Here is a 27,231-nt window from a genome sequence, read left to right as displayed (position 1 = left end):
ATGCATATTATACTAACAATATTTATCACACTTTATACATTACAAAGGCAAATACCAAAATGCAGTAGAATTCACGTGACACAATATATACAAAGACGCATGACACAATACACATGACGCAAATGGTGTGTTCAGGTATAGGAACACGACAGTCTAGTCCACACCTCTTACACATCTATGGGTCCAATTAGTGAATTATGAAGTGGGGTTTTGGTAAAAAAAACTGTCGGGCATATACATTTTTTTGGGTCATCATGTGGTTTACAAAATGCTCAAAGAAAAAGACTTTAGAAAAAAGAAAAAAAGAAAAAAAGGAGAATATAAAAATTTAAAATATACTGAGCAAACTTCAGTAAAGACAATTACTGAATGCCCAAAATTGACGCTAACTATAATTCTGTACAAAAAAATGTAGTAAAATAATAACTATAGTAACTTTAGGAAACAACACTAAAAACTTAAGGAAAAACCTGTAGTAAAATAATTACATTAATTTTCCAGTAAATTTCTGAAACTACCGTACATTAAATAAAAACTGTGATGAAAGGACATCAGTAAAAAAAAGAATTACTGGATGCATGCAACCCACTGATCCTATTTGTAATTCTATGGATTAGTAGAAAAAAAATAGTAAAATAATTACCGTACTAGAGTAATTTTCCAGAAAATTTCTGAAACTACACTAGATAATATGTACTGTGCGGACGTCAGTAAAAACAATTACTGAGTGCCCTGAGCGCCCTGTCCTAACTGTATATATATATATATATTCACGCTTTCAGGTAGGCACTAGAGTTCATATAGGCACTGGATTCTTGGATCAAAGCAGTGTGAGGTTATTGAACTTCATAAAATTGCACAGCTCTTTAGATGAAAACAGCCTTTTCTCGGCATATACGTAATAGGAAAAATCACAGTCCTTTTCCAATGAAGGCAAAGCAATAACAGCGTCTCACCCAGACGGCAATTTAGGTCCTGGTTTAGGCTCAGTAGATCACACAAAATGGCTATTGTCCATAGCACCCAGTGATACTCTTGCATTACCCTCTCAGAGAGATTCTGGTTTGTCACTCTTCAGCTCCAGCACAGCACACTCTGCTCAGCTCCCCCAGCTGACTGACTGAAAATGAACACACAAAGCTAGCCAGGTGCACCTAATCAGGACCTCCAATGCTAGGTTTTAACCCTGTCCCACCTGATGTGTAGAGGTGGTGAAGATGGTGTAATACCCTCTGAGAAGACCACTGTTGATTTGTCATGAGTGAACTGTATTTTATGGTGGATTTCTCCTCATGTAGGCTGCAGTTTTCTGTTAATCAAGGATGACTGGGTTAACTGTTGGACCGGCCCATAGTTAGGGAGTAGTGTTGAGCGAGCATGTTCAACACTGCTCGGTACTCGCGAGCATCTCACTACTCGGGATGTTCGGCGAGCACCGTGCATTTTCGGGTTACTCTGGCGGGAGCTCGGGTCTCCGCCCTGCACATTTGGCGCTCTTTACTGAGCCAATGAACATGCAGGGATTGCCAGCCAGTCACTGTAATGCCGCAGCCATGTTGGTTGTGGGCATTACAGTGATTGACTAGCCGCACAGCGTCACCTCGAGTATTTAAAACCGGGTGCCGCCATCTTGGACACAGTCGCTCCGGTATCAGACAGTGTAGGGAGAGTGCTGCTGCGCTAGAGAGAGATTCATACTGCGTAATAGGTAGTGTAGGGTCTCTAAAGCCCGCAAAATCAAACAAACAATCCTTCTTAGGACTAATATCCATCCCAGGCAGGCAGGCTGTATAGGAGACACAGTGGTTAAACCAACAAACACTGCATTACAGTCCTGTGTGCTGCCGCTGCTGAAATTGCTAGACTTAGCCCCAGGTCTCAGGGGCCAGGAAAAATCCTTTTTTTTTCATCTAAATCCTCTTTTTTTTTCCCTCAGTCAGACTGTACAAATACCCATCTTATTAACCTTTTGGTATCCCCCCCCCCCAAAAAAAAATAATTGAGTGTGTCTGTGAGTGTTGAGACACAAATATATCTGTTTAAAAGAGTCTGGTTTTGGCCAGATAACTAAAACTGTGGTTTTGAAGTTCCACAGTTCAAATCTCTGTATTATCCACTTTTTTTCCTTTTTTCCATAAAAAAACAGTTTGAGAGTCTCGCTGACTGTTCAGACACAAATATATCTGTTTAAAAGATTCTGGGGTAGGCCAGAGAAATAAAACCACAGTTCTCCTCTTCCACGGTTCTAATCTCCTTTTTATTACCCTTTTGCCATTGATAGTGCGAGTGTAAGCCATTTTACTTCATTTACAATGGGCAAGGCGCTTGGCAAGGGACGTGGAACTGGACGTTCTGGTGATGGTGCGTGCAGAGGACGGGGCCGTGGCCAAGGTTAAAATGTGCCACAACCAACAGCCACATCTTCTCGCTTCCAGTTCTTGACCGAATTACTAGGGAAGCACACAACAACACCACTATTGCCAACTGATCAGTGTGAACAGGTTATTAATTGGATAGCAGATAATACTTCCAGTCATCTGGGCACCACCACCTCCAGTCTGTCTTCCACACGGTCAAGTTTTAGTAGCCGTGAGTCTCGACCGCATACTCCTCCTCACCCTGATGCTCCTTCCTCCCACCATGCCGAGTGTCGTCAGACAGCAACTGATCTCACAGTTGGACACTCTGAAGAGCTGTTCACTGGTCCATTTCCATATTTGTGCCCCTCGTCTGCTCCGCTTGAAGTGGTGGAAGAGAAGATCCCATGTAGCGATGGCCAAATATTTGAACAGCCACGGCCACAGGAAGGCGACGCTGGCAATTTGTCACAAGAGGTGGACGATGACTAGACACAATTGCCACGAAGTGAGGAGGAGGACCGTGGTGCGGAAGTGGAAGAGTAGGAGGTGGTGGATGATCTAGTAACTGACCCAACGTGGCAGGAGGACACGCAGAGCAAGGCCAGCAGCACACAGGGGGAGGGAGGCAGAGTACCCCAACAGGCAGGAAGAAGCAGTGTGATGGCCACACACAGAAGGCGGGCAACCGTTTCCCGTAACACCAACACGAGGGACGTTGCCAGTACAACCTGTAGGTCTTCCAGAGTCTGGAATTTTTTAAAGACTCTGCTGATAATCCCAAAAAGGCCATTTGTACCACCTGCCAGGCCAGCATCAGCAGGGGTGACAAAACTACCAGCCTGATCACCACCAGCATGATCAGGCACATGTCAGCAAAGCACCCGACTTTGTGGGCGAACCCCAGTGTTCACGACCAGTGTCAGCGGGTGTCACCACTGCTTCTTCCGCTGTTGTGCATGTAAGAGAACCTCCTGTTGTGCGTGCAAGGCAATCCCCTGTCCATACTGCATGCAAAGATGCCCCCTCCTTCAGTCTTCACTTGTTATGGCAGTTTCTCAAGAAACAGCATCAACGTCCACGTCCACGTCCCACCGCAGCGTTCAATTGTCCATATCCCAGACCTTGAACGAAAGCGCAAATTTGCAGCCAACCCCCCACAGGCCACAGTCCTAAATTCGCACATTTCACGACTGCTTGAGTTGGAAATACTGCCTTTTAGGCTGGTGGAGATGGAATTCTACCGCAACCTTATGGCGGTGACCCTCCCTCGGTACTCGGTCCCCAGCTGACGCTATTTTGCCTGGTGTGCCATCCCCGCACTACACAAGCACGTGTCTCAAAACATCTGCCGTGCCCTCAGCAACGCAGTTACTGGGAGAGTCCACCTGACAACGGACACGTGGACAAGTGCTTGTGGCCAGGGACGGTTCATCTCCCTGACAACACACTGAGTAAACATAGTGGAAGCCGGGACCCAGTCGGACCTTGGGACAGAACACATCCTCCCCACACCGAGTTGCCCCCACAGTGTACAGCTCCTGCGCATCATCCTCCTCCTCCTCCTCATGTTCAGCCTCCATCTCAGATATCACCACATCAGTTACAAGCTGGAAGCACTGCAGTACTGCCTCAGCCAAGCGGCAACAGGCTGTGCTGAAACTCATAAGGTTAGGTGATAAACCTCACACTGCTTGTGAGTTGGGAACAGCTGTGAAAGAGCAGGCAGATCTGTGGCTGAGACCGCTGAACCTACATCCAGGCATGGTCGTGTGTGACAATGGCCGTAACCTGGTGGTGGCTCTGAGGTGAGGCAAGATCACACACGTACCATGCCTGGCTCATGTGCTTAACCTCGTGGTTCAGCGGTTTCTTAAATCGACCCCGAGTTGCCAGATCTGCTCGTCAAAGTACGCCGCCTGTCAGCTCATTTTCGGAAGTCGGCTACAGCTTGCTGTGTTGCAGCAGCGTTTGCAGCTTCCGGCACACCGACTGGTGTGTGATGTCCCCACACGCTGGAACTCTACCCTCCACATGTTGCAAAGGATTTGTGAGCGGAAGAGAGCAGTTGTGAAGTACCAGCTGCAACAAGGCCGTCGATATTCAGATCAGACTCCACACATAAGACCTCAGGAGTGGACCTGGATGTCTGACATATGTACTATCCTGACAAACTTTGAGGAGTCCACCAAGATGGTGAGTGGCGATGACGCCATCATTAGCGTCAGCATCCCACTTGTCTGTCTTTTGCAACGCTCTCTGCAGAGAATTAAAGAGGAGGCATTGCAGCCAGAGTATGATGAGATGGATCAAGAAGCTGTAATGGGCGATCACACACAGCCCAGCCTCATCTCATCCCAACGTGCATTGGGGGACAATGAGGGAGAGGTGGAGGAGGAGGAGGAGAAAGAACAGGAGCTGGTATCATGCGCTGTAGACCGTAGTACCTGTACAACTGTCATACCGTCGGTTCAGCGTAGGTGGCCTGAGGACAGGGGGGAGGAGGAGGAGGAGAGCATGGCCAGTCGTCATCTTGGTGAGACATGGAAGTCTTTCCTGTTACCAGTCTGGCATGCATGGCTGACTTTATGTTACGCGGCCTTAACCGTGACCCTCGCGTTTTCAAAATGTTGGGTGACAGTCATTACTGGTTGGTGACACTTTGAGACTCCCGCTACAAGGAGAACTTTCACTCTCTTATTCCTGAGGTGGAGAGGTCTACAAAAAATGTGGCAGTACCAGAAGGCCCTTGCTGCAGAACTGTTAAAAAAATTCCCATCTGAGCACGCTAGCGGCAGAGGTCACAGTTCGTTGCCCAACCAAGGCGTACAGGCGAGAGAGACGCAACTCCAATCCAGCTGAGGCAGGGGATCACTGTCAATGTTCTGGGACAGTTTTCTGAGACCCACCCAGCTTACAAGCCCTGAGGTGCGGGGTACTCTCACAAGGAGTGGAAAGTTTCAAAAGATGGTGAGGGAGTACCTTGCCGACTGTACCAGCGTCCTCCGTGATTCCTCTGTGACTTTTAATTATTGGGTATCCAAGCTGGACACTTGGAATGAACTCGTTCTGTACGCCTAAGAGGTCCTGGCATGCCCTGCCGCTAGCGTGTTATCAGAGCGTGTTTTTAGTGCCGCTGGGGGAATTATAACTGATAAGCGCACTCGCCTGTCAACTGACAATGGTGACAAGCTGACCCTTATCAAAATGAACAAGGGCTGGATTGGGCCAGACTTCTCATCACCACCAAATGACAGCAGAGTAACATAAAGTCAAATCCACTATGTTGTTTCGGGAGGTGTATTCCCATGCACCGCTTCACACCCACACATGGGTATACGCTTCCTCTTTTCGGCTATTTTTTACTCTTCTCCTTGTCCTCAGCCTCCACCACCACTATACCACCAGGTTGACCGTGGTCCGTGTTGCCAGAATTGCAAGTTCCTCCGTCCTAATTTTTGGCAGCTTTTGCTTGGAAGGCATAGGCAAAGACTATGGGAGACCCACTCCCCCATAATAGGAATAATGTTTTTAATATGCTGTACTGCATGGCTCTTGTAAGGGGCATTGCAATTCCTCCGTCCTAATTTTTGGGGGCATTAAAATCGTCTTGTTAATCTACTGTGACCTCCACGTCTCTTCCAAGGGTCATAGATATTGTCTTTTTACTCCACTGGGACCTCCACGTCTCTTCCAAGGGGCATTAAAATCATCTTGTTAAGCTACTGTGACCTCCACGTCTCTTCCAAGGGGCATTAAAACCATCTTGTTAATCCACTCTGAACTCCACGTCTCTTCCAAGGGGCATTAAAATCATCTTGTTAAGCTACTGTGACCTCCACGTCTCTTCCAAGGGTCATTGATATTGTCTTTTTATTCCACTGGGACCTCCACCACTCTTCCAAGGGGCATTGATATTGTCTTTTTATTCCACTGCGACCTCCACCACTCTTCCAAGGGGCATTGATATTGTCTTTGTATTCCACTGCGACTTCCACCACTCTTCCAAGGGGCATTGATATTGTCTTTGTATTCCACTGCAACCTCCACCACTCTTCCAATGGGCATTGATATTGTCTTTTTATTCCACTGGGACCTCCACCACTCTTCCAAGGGGCATTGATATTGTCTTTTTATTCCACTGGGACCTCCACGTCTCTTCCAAGGGGCATTAAAACAGTCTTGTTAAACCACTCTAAACTCCACGTCTCTTCCAAGGGGCATTAAAACCGTCTTGTTAAGCTACTGTGACCTCCACGTCTCTTCCAACGGGCATTAAAACCGTCTTGCTAAACCACTCTGAACTCCACAGCTCTTCCAAGGGGCATTGAGATGTTGTTTTTAATTACCTCTAACCTCCACGACTCTTCCAATGGGCATTGCATTTCCTCCTAATTTTAGTCAGCTTTTGCTTTTCAATGCATAGGCGAACACTAAGGGAAACCCACCCCTCAATAATGGGTAGAAGGTTTTTAGTACGCTTTAATTCACGTCTGTTTCAAGAGGCATTGCAGTTCCTCATAATTTTTGGAAATCCTTCCATTCACTGCTTAGGCCAACAGTGTACAGGAGACCCAGTTGCTATAAATGGAAAAAACAGTTTAATTAAGGCCCTCTGACCTCCATGTCACTTCCAAGGGGCATTGGAGTGCCTCGAAATTTTTGGTAGGCATTACACTCACTGTATGCCCTATAACTGTGTAGCAGAACCGCTCCTTTTGGTACAGAAACATATCCTACAAGACATGTGTGGTTGACTGGCCTGATATTGATGTGAATGGTCCCTGTTCCTCCTGCTCTTTCTCCTTTGCCACCACCTCATCCATCATTCATCACCTGAAGCTTTGTTTTAACGGGAGTCATAGAACTGGGATAGTAGCAGGAAAACATCCAGCAATCCTCGGAAGAGGTAGGATATGCGCCAAAAAGCTGACCACCTCAGGCCTAGTCGCTACTACATACATGCGATTGCATTCCAAAGAACAGAAAGCTAAGGAGATGGATGGCCTCATGATCATGAATAATTTACTCGTTGTGTAGGAGGCTGACCACTGCTGCTGTCTACCTTCTGAACTTTGTGTTGAAGCCTGATTGACCCAGGATCCGCAATCCTCTATGTCTGGAGGATGTGTTGCATCCCAGTGTCCAACTGTGTCCCGGCTTCCACAATATTAATCCAGTGTGAAGGTGTCAGTGAGTTTGACCATCCCTGGCCACATTCACTTGTCCACGTGTTTGTGGTTAGGCTGTCCTTCCCACTAAATGCATTGGGGAGGGCACAGGTAATGTTTTGGTATGCGCGCTTGTGTATAAGGCGCACTGGGACAAATAGGGGCGGCTGGGGACTGAGTATGGATACTAGGCCGCCGTCGCAGCCATGACATGGTGGCCGACGTCTGCCTCCACAAGCCTAAAAGGCCTCATTTCAAGTGCAAGCAAGCTAGCAGTATGATATTGCAGCCTGGGGGTGGGTGGGTGGCAGGCTGCACACTTACGCTTGCATTCCAAGAAAACAAAGCAGATGCAAACTTCTATCATCATCATCATGCTCCTCATCTTGGCACTCTCAACTCCCCTGATGGAGAAGCCAGGGCCCACCGGAGGAGTCTCTGGTTGTCTGGTGGGCTCGTCCAATGCTGCCCTAAAGCAGGCCAGGCTAAGAAAAGTGTGGGGAAGGATCCCGGGACAAATAGTAGCGGCTGGGGACTGAGTATGGAGACCTCGCCGCCGACGCAGCCATGAGGTAGTGGCCAGCTTCGGCCTCCTCCAAACTAAAAGGCCCCATTTCAAGTGCAAGCTAGCAGTATAGTATTGCAGCCTGCGGGTGGGTGGTTGGCTTCATATTTGCACTTGCATTGCAAGGAATGGGGGAGGTACAATTGAACACTGCCCTGGGACAAGGACTTGCACGGGGATAGTTGCAAGTCTGCATCTTCTGATGCGGCAAGGATCACTTCTGATGGGCACACTTTTAGGCAGTGACCTGGGTGTCAGAGATGCTTCCAGGGGTCTTCCCCATGCTGTTCCCATGTCTTTTCAGCACTGTATGCATGTGTCACACAGCACATAGCCAGATAAGGTTGTAAAATGTTAAAATGACATTTCCCGATGAATGCATTTGTCACGGTTGAAAACAATACAAAAGTGCAAAAACGAATAAAAATGCTACTTGTGAACATAGCCCAAGGTGTGGAGGAGTATTTTTGTTTTTGGTTATTTATTTTACCTTATACACAATTCTTTACCCTGGAAAGTATGTTCCTTAACATATTTCACAGGAAAACAGTTTCAGTTTCGTTTTTGAACGTTTTATTGTTGACAGCAGTGATCTGGGAGTCAGAGATGCTTCCAGGGATCTTCCTCATGCTGTCCACATGTCATTTGAGCACTGTTCCCATCGATTTGGGCAATTTTTAAGCCCTCTGCAGACCGCCGGGTGGAGCCACCTGAAAAATGCTCGAGTTTCCCATAGACTTACATTAGGCTCGTTGCTGGGGTCGAACACCCGAGTATTCCAATGTGCTCGACCCGAGCAACTGTGGTGCCCCTGCGGGTTCAGTCGCCACATAGGTACTGCATCTCACCCAGAGGTGTGGTATTTCACTCTCAGGTAAGGACAGAGTACTGCCCGGGACCCTAACACCTGCATCCAACACTACACTACTCTAGACCAGCAGGAGGGGCAAGATGTGTCGTTTCCCTGCTGAGCCCTGTCCCTGGCTGGAGTGGGGGGAACCAAAGTAGTGGGAACCATGTAGTGGGTGTGGGTGGAAGAAGAAGTTCAGGGGAGCTCAGTAGAAATTATATAAAAAGAGGGTGGAACAATCTAGAAGGGTTCTTCAGTGAGAGAAGCTCTGCTCAGGGAAAGCGCGGGCCTGAGTGAGGAGGCCCAGGAGAAGGAGAGGAGGAAGGAACAGGAGCAGAGAGAAGTCTCCAGGAACGAAGAAGGGATCCTAGGGGTACGGGCAGTGCTGGAGGCCACCCGTACGCCCGAATCTGCCAGGCTGTGGAGGGATCGAGCCGCAGAGGGGATCGGCCCCTAACTAGTGAGAATTACAAAGTTCAACTAGAAACCGGAGGCTTCTGCACTTTCAGGGTGCAGTTGCCACATCCGCACTCAAGTCACCAAAAAGGTAACCACTCAGGATCCAGGGAACTCCAGGTTGCCCAGAAAGATCAGAGGATACCGGCTTGGGACATTGTTTGGCGAGGTGCAGGGCAAGAAGGGTGAGGGCCAGCGCAAAAAGACGGCTGAGAAGGTCATATAGAATGGGGTCCTGTCAGGTACTCTTGAGACACCTGGGAGTTTGCTGAACCCCTGCCTGGTGAACGCAGCGTGACATGAGAGGTCGTGGTCCGGAAAGTGTAACTTGAGAAACTTAACAACTGTGAGTAAACCCTGAAGACTGCACCCCACTGTCTCTCTGAAATTATTGCTGCAATGTAATGCAGGTGCCGGAATGCAACGCACAGAGACAAAAGGCGAGAACAGTCAGAGATGAATATAAACAGTTTATATATATATAACAGGTATTCTGAACAAGGGATTGGCAAAAAGGGTAATAAACAGTAATTTGAAATGTTACCAAAATACGAAGTCTCTCAAAGTGATGTGTTGCCCTAGATCATGGGAGACACCACGTGAGTTCTTTAACTCTGCGTATGGCCCTAGCGGGGGTCGCCGGTTATTCACGTTAGGCCGAAAGTCTTTTCCGGACAAGTTCAATTAGATCACGTTGAGCTTCTTTAGCCCCAACCGTTCCCCTCCCAACCTGAGTACCTAAACCCAATTGGCCCCAGTACCGTGAGTGAACAGTAGAAGTGACGGCCCTGTTCACGTATGCAGCTAGTCTGCCTTCACTGGCGTGACTTTCCTGGGGCAGCCGTCTCACAATTCCTCTCTGCTTGACTGTTGGAGGCAAGCTCTCAAGCCTTGGGTAGGGGGGTCAAGACCTGGTCTGTTGGCGGGCGACGTCGGGTTCCGCGAACTCACTCAGCACCGCAAGCAGGTTCCGAGTCTCCACAGCAGGCACAGCACTCGGGTCACATCTGTAAGGGATCCGGAGCTTTTCCACCGGCGCATGGCTGTGGCACCCCACAGGCCTCTGGCTTAGGCCCGCCACGCGGGGCTTCTCAGCACGCAAAGAACACGTCTGATCCTCTCTGCTGCTTGGCGCCTAAAACTCCTCAGGCTTGGCCCGCTGGCCTCTTATCTTCAGGAACTCCTTCCTGGAAATCACCTGACCGGGTCCAGTGTCTAAATCTGCTCTCCCTTCAACTTCTCTTGTATATGTTGGTTCCGCTTGACTGTGTCTGGCCAGCAGATGGCCGTCTCTCTCCATCTTTGAAGCATCATGTAAGAGTTCTCTTAAAGGCTCCCTCGCCTCTACTACAGCACCATCACCCCCTGCATTACACTGCACCACAACTGCTACAGCAACATCCATAACATCTCAGCACAGTCCTGGAGCTAAGCTCTACCTGTGGAGAGCTAAACCAACTCTGCTGCATTAACAACAGCTCCAGAGGACCTGCTCCGCAGCGGCGGCTCCCTTTAGCCGCACACCACAGGTGGTGTCACGAACTGTATATAAGAACTTTAATTCCCCTGTAAATATCCTCCTTTTGATTGACCGCCCTGGGTCATGGACCGGGTCACCGCCACTGTGATATCTCCCCTAACAACGACCAGCCCGGCACAAAGTACCCCACAGCCCAGGGGGCGCGTCACAACGAGCACCCGAGCATTTTAGTGCTCACCCATCACTAGTCCTTTCTCCTTGCAGCTTGCTGTGTGTTGGTTTGAGCAGGAAGCAACAAGGGTCTGGATCCGGGAGTGGAAACAGAGGGACTTGTGCCTGTGGTGGGAAGACGTACCAGAAAGGGTGTCCAAACACTGAGAGACTGTTCAAAATGAATCAGCGGCTGTAAGGGAGTACATAGTGCCCGGTTACCACAGGATCGGCTAGTAGGACAGTGTCAGAAGGAAAGGGTCACATAGAACAGCTGAGGCAGTTTTCCCCAAACACCTGTAACCTGGAGAGAGTAAGCTACACTGTGGGATAAGTGACCTGTCTACATTGAAAGTGGAAGAGTGCAACACAGGAAACTTGGCTTCTGCAAGCACTCCCGTACTGTTCGACTCACACGGTTACCTTCTTTTTGGCTGGCGGAAAGTGCTGTCTCCCTAGTCCAGACAGCTTCTGTCAGGAAAACCATGTGAGGGGTGTATGGAGGATGTCTACTCCACTCCCCTGTAGAATTGTACTGTTTTAGTAATTCTGTGTATGTTTTAGTAATCTAAAAATGCGTTATTTTCAGGTACAGCCATTAGATGGCAGCAGAGGTACTGTTTGTTACTACATTACCCTTGTGTCAGTGGGACACAGGGTTAACTAGCTTGGAGGCCGCCCTCAGTGACAAGATAGAGACTGCGGGATCTCTGGGAGTGAGATTCGGCCATCTTAGTTAGTTAGGAAGTAGCAGTGAGTAAGGACAGTCATGCTGAGAGCACAGAGAAGAAGAGAGATGGGTATGTGTGGGAGAAACCAGGAGGATTAACAGAAACTGGCACACCACAGCTTAATCTATACTCTAAAGGTCAATTTGTGGATCCTGGCCTCTTCCAACTGATAGGCAGTAACGGAAGTGCCTGGACTAGGGAGCCTCAGAAGCGAGATAGTCCCTGCTAGAGTGAGGTATTTGGAGCCATGGAGTGAAGCAGGAGCTTCTCCATGAGAAAGTCCAGAGGCAGTTTCCCCTAGGTCCGAGTCACACCGTGATTAGCACCGTGTGAGGATTGAGACTGTGTTTTACCATCTGTGAATGCCGTGTTTTGCAACAAGTGTTGTACCTGTAATCCCCTATTTCTAAGGCAGTGCTGAACAAGTAAACTGGACTGTTGTGTTTTTAAAGAACTGTGTCTTCTTTCATTTAAAGCACAGAAGATATGCACCCGTCTGAACCAAGGATGAAAGTGAGTAAAGACTTCCACAGCATACAGCCCAAAGTACAGCACACCACACACACCCAAGGACAAGCACGTCCCCATATTTCTGTAGCGGGCCGGGGTGAAGAGAAAGTCACTGAAACAGACGTGCCACTCGCCACTGACTACCACCCTGCCCCGGTTGCAACCATCTGCTGCTGAAACTGTTGTTGCTTTGAGACTACATTTGCAATGTTACTATATAGATAAAGTTCCAGCAAAACATCATATATTTTAGTACTGCTACTTATGCCCAACACCGTAGCAAACTCAATCAATTATGGAAAAACGGAGAATACTGAGGCCAAGCTACATAATAAAAACCATTTTATTAAATCCACAATTAAAAACCCACATATGACAAGTCATAGAAGTATTAGTGAAGGACAGAAACCCCAGTGTTAGGGCTAGGAGTGCCACCTACTAACAAGAAACAAATTGGGAAGGTAGCAGTTTCTTAATGTATTATGTGCTTATTGTGATACAATAACCAAAAAGGTAAAAAAATAGATAAGTTCTGTATGCATGTATGCACAGAGAGAAATGACACCACAGTTAAATGATAATAACAAATGTCAATAGCTAAAGATACCTACTATAACATAAGACCAGTGTCATATATCAATACCATCCTGATACCAATACATAATAAGTAGTGTTGAGCGAACATGCTCGACACTGCTCGGTACTCGCCCGAGCATCACGCTACTCGGGATGTTCGGCGAGCACCGAGCATTTCCGGGTTACTCGGGCGGGAGCTCGGGTCTCCGCCCTGCATGTTTGTCGCTCTTTACAGAGCCAATGAACATGCAGGGATTGCCAGCCAGTCACTGTAATGCCGCAGCCATGTTGTTTGTGGGCATTACAGTGATTGGCTGGCCGCACAGCGTCACCTCCCAGACGATCAGCCCGTCATGATTGGTGTGTGTGGGTGTCTGTGCGTGTGTCTGCGAGTGTGTGCGGGGTGTCTGTGCGATGTCTGCGGGTGTGCGCGGTGTCTGTGCGATGTCTGCGGTGTCTGTGCGATGTGTGCGGTGTCTGTGCGATGTCTGCGGGTGTGTGTGGGTGTGCGCGGTGTCTGTGCGATGTCTGCCGGTGTCTGCCGGTGTCTGCGTGCAGGCAAACATAGGCCGATGTGACACTACTACTCCCATCGGCCTATGTCTGTCCCCCGTCCACTCGTGCCAGCAGGATCAGCTCGATGGGAGCAGTAGTTCCCATCAGCCTGATCCTGCTATTTAAATTGCCCTACTGTGTCCCCAATAAATTTTAAATACATGTCATTGGTGGCCAGTGGTTACCTAAAATAAATTAGTTCATACATTACCTGTCCCCGCCGATCGCCACCTAAAATAAAGTAAAAAATAAAAAACTACACCTATACTCACCTAGACACCTAATTCCCCGAAGCCATCGATCTCCTGTAATAAAATATAAAATAATAAAGCACAACCTTATCCTTACCCCTCCGTAGTAGTCCACGAGTGTCCCACGATGATCTCCAGTTTAGAGCAGCCACATAGAATGTGACCGCTCTGAACCGCCGCCGCCGCTAGAATGATGGGGCCGTAAAGCAGCCCCGTCATTGCATAAGCGGGTTCGCCAGAGTTCAGGCAGCGCTGCTCCGGTTAGCTCCTTTACGGCCCTGCTGTATCGTGAGAAATTCCCACGGTACAGCAGTGCCGTAAAGGAGGTCTCTGGAGCTGCGCTGCCTGAATGCACTCCGGTGACCTCAGTCAGTGGCTCCCGCTGCCGGGAGCGGAAGTGTTCCCGGCAACGTGAGCTTACAGCAGCCATGCACAGCTGTCACCATCTCCAGATGTGACAGCTGTGCATGGGAGATCAGCGCAGAAACGTGGAAAGGTAACTATTTTTTTTTAGTAAACTAAGAATTAAATAAAATTGTGTGTTTTATTTCAAATAAATTATTTTTTTCTGGGTGTAGTGTGTTTTTTCTTTTTAACACTTTGTAGGTTAGTAATGGGGGTGTCTTATAGCTGGCGCTGACATGAACCCCAACCCTATTACCCCCTGCCACCGCACCAGGGCAGCGTGGAAGAGCGAGGCTAAGTGCCAGAGTTGGCGCATCCTATGGATGCGCCATTTCTGGGGCGGCTGACGGCTGGTGTTTCTAGCCTGGGAGGGGGCCAATATTCATGGCACCCTTCCTGGGCTAGTAATATCAGCCCCCAGCTGTCTGCCTAGCCTTTGCTAGCTATTAAATAGGGGGTACCCCACGTCATTTTTTGGGGGGGTCCCCCATTTTAATAGCTAGTAAAGGTTAGGTATTCAGCTGGGGGCTGATATTAGTAGTCTGGGAAGCTCCGTGGGTATTACCCACTTCCCAGGCTTCAAACATCTGCCCCAGCTGTGTGCTTAACCTCCGCTAGAGCCTAAAATTATGGGGGATCCCACGCCAATTTTTTTTTAAATAAATCCTTTATTTTAACACTAAATGACATTTGAGGAGTTAATAAAGATGCAGTCCCTAAATTATTATTTATTTTTTAATTAATTTTTCCCAAAAATTTTGACGTGGGCTTTGCCATATTTTTGTATGCTAGCCAGGTACAGCATCCAGCTTCTATGAACGCGCCATTTTCCGGGGTGGCTGCGGACTGCAATTTGCACCGGGGGGGGGGGGGGGCAGAAAGCTTGGGCCTCCCTGCGCTGCAGATTCCATCCCCCAGCTGCCTAGTTGTACCTGGCTGGACACACAAATAGGGAGAAGCCCCACGTATTTTTTTTTTAAATTATTTCATGAAATTCATGAAATAATAAAGAAAAAAAGGGCTTCCCTATATTGTTGTGTCCGGCCTGGTACAAATAGGCAGCTGGTGGTTGGGCGCAGCCCGTTCCTGCCTGCTGTACCTGGCTGGACACAAATATAGTGCGAAGCCCCACGTCAATTTTTTTTTAATTATTTCAGGAAATTCATGAAATAATTTAAAAAAATTGATGTGGGGCTTCGCCCTATATTTGTGTCCAGCCAGGTACAGCAGGCAGGAACGGGCTGCCCCCAACCACCAGCTGCCTATTTGTACCTGGTTGGACACAACAATATAGGGAAGCCCTTTTTTTCTTAATTATTTCATGAATTTCATGAAATAATTAAAAAAAAAAATACGTGGGGCTTCGCCCTATTTTTGTGTCCAGCCAGGTACAACTAGGCAGCTGGGGGCTGGAATCCGCAGCGCAGGGAGACCCAAGCTTTCTGGGCCCCACCTGCTGCAAATTGCAGTCCGCAGCCACCCGGAAAATGGCGCGTTCATAGAAGCGCCATCTTCTGGCGCTGTACCCAACTCATCCAGGGCCCTGGTGCGGTGGCTCACTGGGTAATAAAGGGGTTAAGGCCAGCTTGGCATTATCAGCTGGCCCTAAGCCCGAAATTCATGGGGTGACGCCAATATTAGATATGACCACCATGAATTTCTAGTAAAGTATTTAAAAAAACACAACACCCAGAAAAAAGTCCTTTAATTGAAATAAACACACAATTCTTTATTATTCTAAATTAAACTATACTTACCATCACGCCCATTCCAGCTGAAGCCAACGATCTCCTGCAATAAAAGAAAAATAATAAAGCAACCTCATCCTTACCTTTCCATGGTTCCCACGACAGCTTCAGCTCTGCTACATCGAGATGACAGGCTGGACCGCAGCAGAACGCTGCCATCCAGCCTGTCATCCCGCAGACACTGAGAAGCGCAGGCATGCTTGCGCTCCTCAGTGTCTCTCTGTGATGGCATAAAGATGAACCGAGGTCATGTCCAATGAATTCGGCTCACCTCATGCACGTCACTGACAGCGTGGGAAAATTCTCTTGCACTCAGCACTTCAGCGTGAGAATTTTCCCACGCTGTCAGTGACGTGAATGAGGTGAGGTCATGTCCAATGAACTCAGCTCACCTCATGCACGTCACTGACAGCGTGGGAAAATTCTCACGCTGAAACGCTGAGTGCAGGAGAATTCTCCCACGCTGTCAGTGACGTGCATGAGGTGAGCTGAGTTCATTGGACATGAACTCGGCTCATCTGGATGCCGTCACAGAGAGACACTGAGGAGCGCAAGCAAGCCTGCGCTTCTCAGTGTCTGCGGGATGACAGGCTGGATGGCAGCATTCTGCTGCGGTCCAGCCTGTCATCTCGATGTAGCAGAGCTGAAGCTGTCCTGGGAACCATGGAAAGGTAAGGATGAGGTTGCTTTATTATTTTTCTTTTATTGCAGGAGATCGTTGGCTTCAGCTGGAATGGGCGTGATGGTAAGTAGAGTTTAATTTAGAGCAATAAAGAATTGTGTGTTTATTTAAATTAAAGGACTTTATTCTGGGTGTTTGTGTTTTTTTTTTTTAACTTTGACTATGGGGTTAGTAATGGGGGTGTCTTATAGACGCCTCTCCATTACTAACCTGGGCTTGATGTCAGCTGGCATTATAAGCTGACATCAACCCCAACCCTATTACCCCACTGCCACCGCTACAGGGCAGTGGGAAGAGCGAGGCTAAGTGCCAGAATTGGCGCATCCTATGGATGCGCCATTTCTGGGGCGGCTGACGGCTGGTGTTTCTAGCCTGGGAGGGGGCCAATATTCATGGCAACCTTCCTGGGCTATTAATATCAGCCCCCAGCTGTCTGCCTAGCCTTTGCTAGCTATTAAATTAGGGGGGACCCCACGTAATTTTTTTGAGGGGGTCCCCCATTTTAATAGCTAGTAAAGGCTAGGTATTCAGCTGGGGTCTGATATTAGTAGCCTGGGAAGCTCCGTGGGTATTACCCCCTTCCCAGGCTTCAAACATCTGCCCCAGCCGTCTGCTTAACCTCCGCTAGAGCCTAAAATTATGGGGAACCCCACGCCAATTTTTTTTTAAATAAATCCTTTATTTTAACACTAAATGACAAGTACAGTAATCAACACTGTCACTGTACTTCATATATATGTGACTGACATGTTTCTATCTATCTAATCTATGTGTGATGCTCTATTCCTTCTATTCTAAATTGTCGGGTACCACTGCTGAATTGCCGGCCGGATTTTTTAAAGAGACGGTGCATGAAAACACTATTATATTTTTAAATAAATCCTTTACACTAAATGACAAGTACAGTAACCAACACTGTCACTGTACTTCATATATATGTGACTGACATGTTTCTATCTATCTAATCTATGTGTGAAGCTCTATTCTGTCTGTTATAAATTGTCGGGTACCGCTGCTGAATTGCCGGCCGGCTTTTTTAAAGAGACAGTGCATGAAAACACAATTATTTTTTTAAATAAAGCCTTTACACTAAATGACAAGTACAGTAAGCAACACTGTCACTGTACTTCATATATATGTGACTGACATGTTTCTATCTATCTAATCTATGTGTGAAGCTCTATTCTTTCTGTTGTAAATTGTCGGGTACCGGTGTATGCCGCTGATGAATTGCCGGCTTTTCGCGTAATACATTCTACATTATTCTTAGTTGTTTTCCTTCATGTAGAATTAACCTACAAGGAAAGAAAGGGTTTATTTTCATTCCGATATTTGTGTCCCATTGACTTGCATTGGTTTCCGGTATCGGAATCGGCGATATACGATACTTTTTGGGTATCGATCCGATCCAATCCGATACGATATTTCCTGATATCGGAAGGTATCGCTCAACACTATCCTTAACATATTTCACAGGAAAGCACTTTCACTTTAGTTTTTGAACGTTTTATTGTGAGCCTGTAAAAGTGGCTTAATACCTCTGACCACGTTGTTGACAGCAGTGACCTGGGGGTCAGAAATGCTTCCTGGGGCGATCCCCATGCTGTCCCCATGTCATTTGAGCACTGTCACTATCATTTTGGGCACTTGTTAGGCTTTTAAAAGACTGCCGGGGGAGCCGCCGAAAAAATGCTCGAGTCTCCCATAGACTAACATTGGACTCGTTGCTCGGGTCGAGCATCCGAGTATCACGGCGAGCTCGGCCCGAGCTTCGAGCACCCGAGCATTTTAGTGCTCGCTCAACACTAATAATAAGGCATAGTGTCCACAGCATCTGGAGTATAGAAATGGTGCTACATAATAATCATAATTGTGCAGGCATGAAAACAGTTCCATAGAAACATGACCAGTGTTCATTACATAAAGTAATAATTACCCACTGCTACTTGCGTTAGTGGTTCTCCAGCCCTGACTCCCTAAATACAAGTGTTTTTCGCGGTAGATGCTTCCGAAGTTGTGGTGGCCAGAAACAGTACATGTCCCATACTATCTACCAGGACCTTCAGATCACATGATCGGTTAGGACAAATGATATTGGTAAATTTGGTGCATGCACATCTACGCTTTGGGACCCCGTTGCCGCCCAGCCACCCATCAATCATTGCTGAGGTCATGTGGTATGGATGGCGCCTAGCCGCAGTCAAACGAGCGCAACAGGAACAGGAGACAGGAGGATGCCCGGCACGGAGCACCACGGAAGACACGCATGCACACTAACCATGCAGTATTATAATGGACTTTATGAGGTAGAGAGTAGATGATAAAATGAATAGTGCAGTATATATTTTTAGCTTTTAACATACATGATCCCCAAGTCAATACATGCCAATAAAATTAACATGGTCGTACAAGCTAGTTTCAAACATTATACAATATACGTAACATTCCAATGATAATTATATTTATATCTGAGACTACATCATTAGTTATACACATGCAACACATTGCATTAATATTGAAATGAGATCATATAATATTGCCAAATATACAGACAATGTTGCTTGTGAAGGATAATTAGTAGTGTTGAGCGAACATGCTCGACACTGCTCGGTACTCGCCCGAGCATCACGCTACTCGGGATGTTCGGCGAGCACCGAGCATTTCCGGGATACTCGGGCGGGAGCTCGGGTCTCCGCCCTGCATGTTTGGCGCTCTTTACAGAGCCAATGAACATGCAGGGATTGCCAGCCAGTCACTGTAATGCTGCAGCCATGTTGATTGTGGGCATTACAGTGATTGGCTGGCCGCACAGCGTCACCTCGAGTATTTAAAACCGGGCGCCGCCATCTTGGACACAGTCGCTCCGGATTAGACAGTGTAGGGACAGCGCTGCTGATTTAGGGAGAGATATAAACTGCGAAATAGTTAGTGTAGGGTCTGTAAAGGCTGCCAGAACAAACAAACAGTCCTTTTCAGGACTAATATCCATCCCAGATACCAGGCAGGCAGGCTGTATAGAAGACACAGTAGTTATACCAGCAAACGCTGCATTACAGTCCTGTGTGCTCCTGTTGCTGAAATTGCTGGACTTAGCACCAGGTGTCGAGGGCCAGGAAAAATCCTTTTTTTTCATCTAAATCCTCCTTTTTTTTTCCTCCTTCACACTGTACAAATACCCGTCTTATTAACCTTTTGGTGTGTCACCCCCCCCCCCCCAAAAAAAGTGTGTCTCTGATTTTTCAGACACAAATATAACTGTTGAAAATAGTCTGGTGTAGGCTAGAGAAACAGAAGTGTTGTTTTGCACTTCCACGGTTCAAACCTCTGTATTATCCATTTTGGGCCATTTGTATCTAAAAAAACAAACAGTTTGAGTGTGTCGCTCACTGCTCAGCCGCAAATCTATATATTTAAAAAAGTCTGGTATACCCCAGTAAACAATAACTGTGGTTTTGCCATCCCACGGTAAAAAATCTCTATTATTCAGGTTTTGGTATATTTTCCGTAAAGAAAAACAGTAGTGTCTCCTGACTGTTGTGACACAAAAATATATCTGTTGAAAATAGTCTTGTGTAGGCCCGACATCCCAGTGTGGTTTCGCAGTTCCATGGGTCAAATCACTGTACTATCCAGTTTTGGGCCTTTGGTATCTAAAAAAAAAGCAGTTTGAGTGTGTCGCTCACTGTTCAGCCGCAAATATCTCTATTTAAAAAAGTGTGGTATACCCCAGTAAACAATAACTGTGGTTTTGCCATCCCACGGTAAAAAATCTCTATTATTCAGGTTTTGGTATATTTTCCGTAAAGATAAACAGTAGTGTCTCCTGACTGTTGTGACACAAATATATCTGTTGAAAATAGTCTTGTGTAGGCCCGACATCCCAGTGTGGTTTCGCAGTTCCAGGGGTCAAATCGCTGTACTATCCAGTCAGGTTTGGGCCTTTGGTATCTAAAAAAAAAGCAGTTTGAGTGTGTCGCTCACTGTTCAGCCGCAAATATCTCTATTTAAAAAAGTGTGGTATACCCCAGTAAACAATAACTGTGGTTTTGCCATCCCACGGTAAAAAATCTCTATGATTCAGCTTTTGGTAGTTTTTTCTGTAAAGAAAAACAGTAGTGTCTCCTGACTGTTGTGACACAAAAATATATCTGTTGAAAATAGTCTTGTGTAGGCCTGACATCCCAGTGTGGTTTCGCAGTTCCACGGGTCAAATCACTGTACTATCCAGTTTTGGGCCTTTGGTATCTAAAAAAAAAAGCAGTTTGAGTGTGTCGCTCACTGTTCAGCCACAAATATCTCTATTTAAAAAAGTGTGGTATACCCCAGTAAACAATAACTGTGGTTTTGCCATCCCACAGTAAAAAATCTCTATTATTCAGCTTTTGGTAGTTTTTTCCGTAAAGAAAAACAGTAGTGTCTCCTGACTGTTGTGACATAAAAATATATCTGTTGAAAATAGTCTTGTGTAGGCCCGACATCCCAGTGTGGTTTCGCAGTTCCACGGGTCAAATCTCTGTACTATCCAGTTTTGGGCCTTTGGTATCTAAAAAAAAAGCAGTTTGAGTGTGTCGCTCACTGTTCAGCCTCAAATATCTCTATTTAAAAAAGTGTGGTATACCCCAGTAAACAATAACTGTGGTTTTCCTCTTCCACGGTTCTAATCTACTCTTTATTACCCTTTTTCCATTGATAGTGCAAGTGTAAGCTATTTTACTTTATTTACAATGGGCAAGGCACGTGGCAAGGGACGTGGAAGTGGACGTTCTGGTGATGGTTCGTGCAGAGGACGGGGCCGTGGCCAAGGTGAAAATGTGCCACAGCCAACAGCCACATCTTCTCGCTCCCACTTCTTGACTGAATTACTAGGGAAGCACAGAACAACACCAGTATTGAGAACTGATCAGTGTGAACAGGTTATTAATTGGATAGCAGATAATACTTCCAGTTACCTGGGCACCACCACCTCCGGTCCGTCTTCCACATGGTCAACTCTTAGTAGCCGTGAGTCTCGACCGCATACTCCTCCTCACCCTGATGCTCCTTCTTCCCACCATGCCGAGTGTCGTCAGACAGCAAGTGATCCCACACTTGGACACTCTGAAGAGCTGTTCACTTGTCCATTTCCATATTTGGGCCCCTCGCATGATACGCTTGAAGTGGTGGAAGAGGAGATCCCATGTTGCGATGCCCAAATATTTGAACAGCCACGGCCACAGGAAGTCGACGTTGGCAATCTGTCACAAGAGGTGGACGATTACGAGACACAATTGCCAGGAAGTGAGGAGGAGGATCGTGGTGCACAAGTGGAAGAGGAGGAGGTGGTGGATGATCTAGTAACTGACCCAACGTGGAAGGAGGACATGCAGAGTGAGGCCAGCAGCACACAGGGGGAGGGAGGCAGGAAGAAGCAGTGTGGTGGCCGCACACAGAAGGCTGGCAACCGTTCCCCGTAACACCAACACGAGGGACGTTGCCAGTACAAGCGGTAGGTCTTCCAGAGTCTGGAATTTTTTTAAAGACTCTGCTGATAACCCCAAAAAGGCCATATGTTCCACCTGCCATGCCAGCATCAGCAGGGGTGACAAAACTACCAGCCTGACCACCACCAGCATGATCAGGCACATGGCAGCAAAGCACCCGACTTTGTGGGGCGAAACCCAGGGTCCACGACCAGTGTCAGCGAGTGTCACCACTGCTTCTTCCACTGTTGTGCGTGCAATAGAACCCCCTGTTGTGTGTGCAAGGCAATCCCCTGTCCATACTGCATGTAAAGATGCCCCCTCCTCTCAGTCTTCACTTGTTATGGCAGTTTCTCAAGAAACAGCATCAACGTCCACGTCCACGTCCCACCGCAGTGTTCAATTGTCCATATCCCAGACCTTTGAACGAAAGCGGAAATTCGCAGCTAACGCCCCACAGGCCACCGTCCTAAATTCACACATTTCACGACTGCTTGCGTTGGAAATGCTGCCTTTTAGGCTGGTGGAGACGGAATCCTTCCGCAATCTTATGGCGATGGCCGTCCCTCGGTACTCGGTCCCCAGCCGACACTATTTTGCCCGGTGTGCCATCCCCGCACTACACAAGCACGTGTCCCAAAGCATCTGCCGTGCCCTCAACAACGCAGTTAGTGGGAGAGTCCACCTGACAACGGACACGTGGACAAGTGCTTGTGGCCAGGGACGGTACATCTCTCTGACGGCACACTGGGTAAACATAGTGGAAGCCGGGACCCAGTCGGACCTTGGGACGGAACACATCCTCCCCACACCGAGGATTGCGGGCCCTATGTCAGTCAGAGTTGCCCCCACAGTGTACAGCTCCTGCGCATCCTCCTCCTCCTCCTCATGTTCAGCCTCCATCTCAGATATCACCACATCAGTTACAAGCTGGAAGCATTGCAGTACTGCCTCCGCCAAGCGGCAACAGGCTGTGCTGAAACTCATAAGCTTAGGTGATAAACCTCACACTGCTTGTGAGTTGTGGACAGCTGTGAAAGAGCAGGCAGATCTGTGGCTGAGACCGCTGAACCTACATCCTGGCATGGTCGTGTGTGACAATGGCCGTAACCTGGTGGCGGCTCTGAGGCGAGGCGACATCACACACGTACCATGCCTGGCTCATGTGCTTAATCTCGTGGTTCAGCGGTTTCTTAAATCGTACCCCGAGTTGCCAGATCTGCTCGTGAAAGTATGCCGCCTGTCAGCTCATTTTCGCAAGTCGGCTACAGGTTCCACCGCCCTTGCTGTGTTGCAGCAGCGTTTGCAGTTTCCGGAACACCGACTGGTGTGTGATGTCCCCACACGTTGGAACTCTACCCTCCACATGTTGCAAAGGATTTGTGAGCAGAAGAGAGCAGTTGTGGAGTACCAGCTGCAACAAGGCCGTCGATATTCAGGTCAGACTCCACACATAAGACCTCAGGAGTGGACCTGGATGTCTGACATATGTACCATCTTGACAAACTTTGAGGAGGCCACCAAGATGGTGAGTGGCGATGACGCCATCATTAGTGTCAGCATCCCACTTGTCTGTCTTTTGCAATGCTCTCTGCAGAGAATTAAAGAGGAGGCATTGCAGCCAGAGTATGATGAGATGGATCAAGAAGCCGTAGCGGGCGATTACACACAGCCCAGCCTCATCTCATCCCAACGTGCATTGGGGGACAATGAGGGAGAGGATGAGAAGGAGGAGTAAGAGGAAGAACAGGAGCTGCTATCATGCGTTGTAGACGGTAGTACCTGTACAAGTGTCATACCGTCGGTTCAGCGTGGGTGGCCTGAGGACAGGGGGGAGGAGGAAGAGGAGGAGGAGGAGAGCATGGTCAGTCGTCATCTTGGTGAGGACACGGAAATCTTGCCCGTTACCAGTCTGGCACGCATGGCTGACTTTATGTTACGCTGCCTTAACCGTGACCCTCGCGTTGTCAAAATGTTGGGTGACAGTCATTACTGGTTGGTGACACTTGTAGACCCCCGCTACAAGGAGAACTTTCACTCTCTTATTCCTGAGGTGGAAAGATCTACAAAAATGGGGCAGTACCAGAAGGCCCTTGCTGCAGAACTCTTAAAAAAATTCCCATCTGAACACGCTAGCGGCAGAGGTCACAGTTCGTTGCCCAACCAAGGTGTACAGGCGATAAAGATGCAACTCCAATCCAGCAGAGGAAGGGGAACGCTGTCAACGTTCTGGGACAGTTTTCTGACACCCGCCCAGCTTACAGGCCCTGAGGCGCGGGGTACTCTCACAAGGAGTGGAAAGTTTCAAAAGATGGTGAGGGAGTACCTTGCCGACCGTACCAGCGTCCTCCGTGATTCCTCTGTGCCTTTTAATTATTGGGTATCCAAGCTGGACACTTGGAATGAACTCGCTCTGTACGCCTTGGAGGTCCTGGCTTGCCCTGCCGCTAGCATGTTATCGGAGCGTGTTTTTAGTGCCGCTGGGGGAATTATAACTGATAAACGCACTCGCCTGTCAACTGACAATGCTGACAAGCTGACCCTTATCAAAATGAACAAGGGCTGGATTGGGCCAGACTTCTCATCACCAGCAAATGACAGCAGAGTAACATAAAGTCAAATCCACTGTGTTATTTCGGGAGGTGTATTCACATGCACCGCTTCACACACACACATGGGTATACGCTTCCTCGTTTCGGCTGTTTTATCTTCTTCTCCTTATCCTCAGACTCCACCACCACTATACCACCAGGGTGCCAGCATTGCAAGTTCCTCCGTCCTTATTTTTGGCAGCTTTTGCTTGCAAGGTATAAGCAAATTCTATGGGACACCCACTCCCCAATAATGGGACTTATGTTTGTAATATGCTGTACTGCATGGCTCTTGTAAGGGGTATTGCAAGTTGCTCCGTCCTAATTTTTGGCAGCTTTTGCTTGGAAAGCATAAGCAAATAGTATGGGAGACCCACTCCCCAATAATGGGACTTATGTTTGTAATATGCTGTACTGCATGGCTCTTGTAAGGGGCATTGCAAGTTGCTCCGTCCTAATTTTTGGCAGCTTTTGCTTGCAAGGCATAAGCGAATACTATGGGACACCCACCCCCAATAATGGAACTTATGTTTGTAATATGCTGTACTGCATGGCTCTTGTAAGGGGCATTGCAAGTTGCCCCATCCTAATTTTGGCAGCTTTTGTTTGGAAAGCATAAGCAAATACTATGGGAGACCCACTCCCCAATAATGGGACTTATGTTTGTAATATGCTGTACTGCATGGCTCTTGTAAGGGGCATTGCAAGTTGCTCCGTCCTAATTTTTGGCAGCTTTTGCTTGCAAGGCATAAGCAAATACTATGGGAGACCCACTCCCCAATAATGGGACTTATGTTTGTAATATGCTGTACTGCATGGCTCTTGTAAGGGGCATTGCAAGTTCCTCCGTCCTAATTTTTGGCAGCTTTTGCTTGCAAGGCATAAGCAAATACTATGGGACACCCACTCCCCAATAATGGGACTTATGTTTGTAATATGCTGTACTGCATGGCTCTTGTAAGGGGCATTGCAATTTGCTCCGTCCTAATTTTTGGCAGCTTTTGCTTGCAAGGCATAAGCAAATTCTATGGGACACCCACTCCCCAATAATGGGACTTATGTTTGTAATATGCTGTACTGCATGGCTCTTGTAAGGGGCATTGCAAGTTGCTCCGTCCTAATTTTTAGCAGCTTTTGCTTGCAAGGCATAAGCAAATACTATGGGAGACCCACTCCCCAATAATGGGACTTATGTTTGTAATATGCTGTACTGCATGGCTCTTGTAAGGGGCATTGCAAGTTGCTCCGTCCTAATTTTTGGCAGCTTTTGCTTGGAAAGCATAAGCAAATACTATGGGAGGCCCACTCCCCAATAATGGGACTTATGTTTGTAATATGCTGTACTGCATGGCTCTTGTAAGGGGCATTGCAAGTAGCTCCGTCCTAATTTTTGGCAGCTTTTGCTTGCAAGGCATAAGCAAATACTATGGGAGACCCACTCCCCTATAATGGGACTTATGTTTGTAATATGCTGTACTGCATGTGACGCACCCCCTGGGCCGTGTGTACACGGTGCCAGGTCTCTGGGGTCTGTAGTCTCCGTGGCGGTGACCCGGTCCCGTGGCTCAGGCTGGTCAAACCAGTGGCAGTCTTTCTTAGGTTTTGAGGTTAATTGTCCGACTGCGCCACCCGTGGATTGCGGTCAGGGAGTACCACCGCTGCGAGGCAGACCGCTGAGGCTGGTGTTGTGTGCGCAGCAGAGAATGGGATAACTCCCCACGGGAGGAGTATAGCCTCAGGGCAGTGAGTGTGGATGATGGGGGTGATGGTGCACGAGCGCAGCAGGAACGACTCAGAGTCTTTGCAGTGCAGTTCAGGGTCTTTACTGATGATTATAAGATAGATCCTCCCGGGAGTACTGGCTAGCATAAGAGGCCTGGTCAGTCTGTGAGCAAGCAGGAGTTCCCCTGGCCAGGTGGAGTTGTAGGCCTCCCCGTCTGTCTGCACTCTTCCTGGCTACCTTGCTGTAAGCGGGTAGAAGTAGCCCACGTCCCTGAGTGTACCGTGTAGTGCTCACCCGTATGGCTGGTGACTTGGGGCCTTCTGTTAGCCTCCGCTCCATGACGGCGGTGCTGGTCCCTTGCTTGTGACTGAGCCACCGGGCTTCTATGGCCAGAGGACCTGAAATCCCCTGCCGGCTGGTTTCTGCTGCTGGATATATAAGTCCTCACAGCCTCGGACTCCTGTGTCCGGTTCCTGTTGTCTTCTGCCAGGGCGAGCTCTGCTCAGCTTCCAGCCCCTGGTCTTTAGCTCCTAGCTCCTACAGAGCTCCTTGCTGTTACTTTCCCTTGCTCTCATTCTGACTCTGACTGTTCTCTGACTCACTCAACCCCGCCCCAGATCCAGTTTATAAGGGCAGAATTCTCCCCTCCCAGGACTGGGGCAGGAGGATGTTGCATGTTTAAGGGATCCTGACCAGGAAACCTCCCACTTGCTCTCCGACGTAATATCTCTATTACTGTGGTGACCAGACCCCTGGGGTGCCACACATGGCTCTTGTAAGGGGCATTGCAGTTCCTCATAATTTTTGGAAAGCCTTCCATTCACTGCTTAGGCCAACAGTGCACAGGAGACCCAGTTGCTATAAATGGAAAAAAAGGTTTAGTTAACGCCCTCTGACCTCCATGTAATTTC

Source organism: Phyllobates terribilis, unplaced genomic scaffold (assembly GCF_046119375.1).
Source record: "Phyllobates terribilis strain yellow unplaced genomic scaffold, ASM4611937v1 Scaffold_11__3_contigs__length_659146591, whole genome shotgun sequence".
NCBI lineage: Eukaryota > Metazoa > Chordata > Amphibia > Anura > Dendrobatidae > Phyllobates > Phyllobates terribilis.
The sequence above is the reverse complement of the archived record's forward strand: the minus strand, read 5'-3'. Positions refer to the sequence as shown.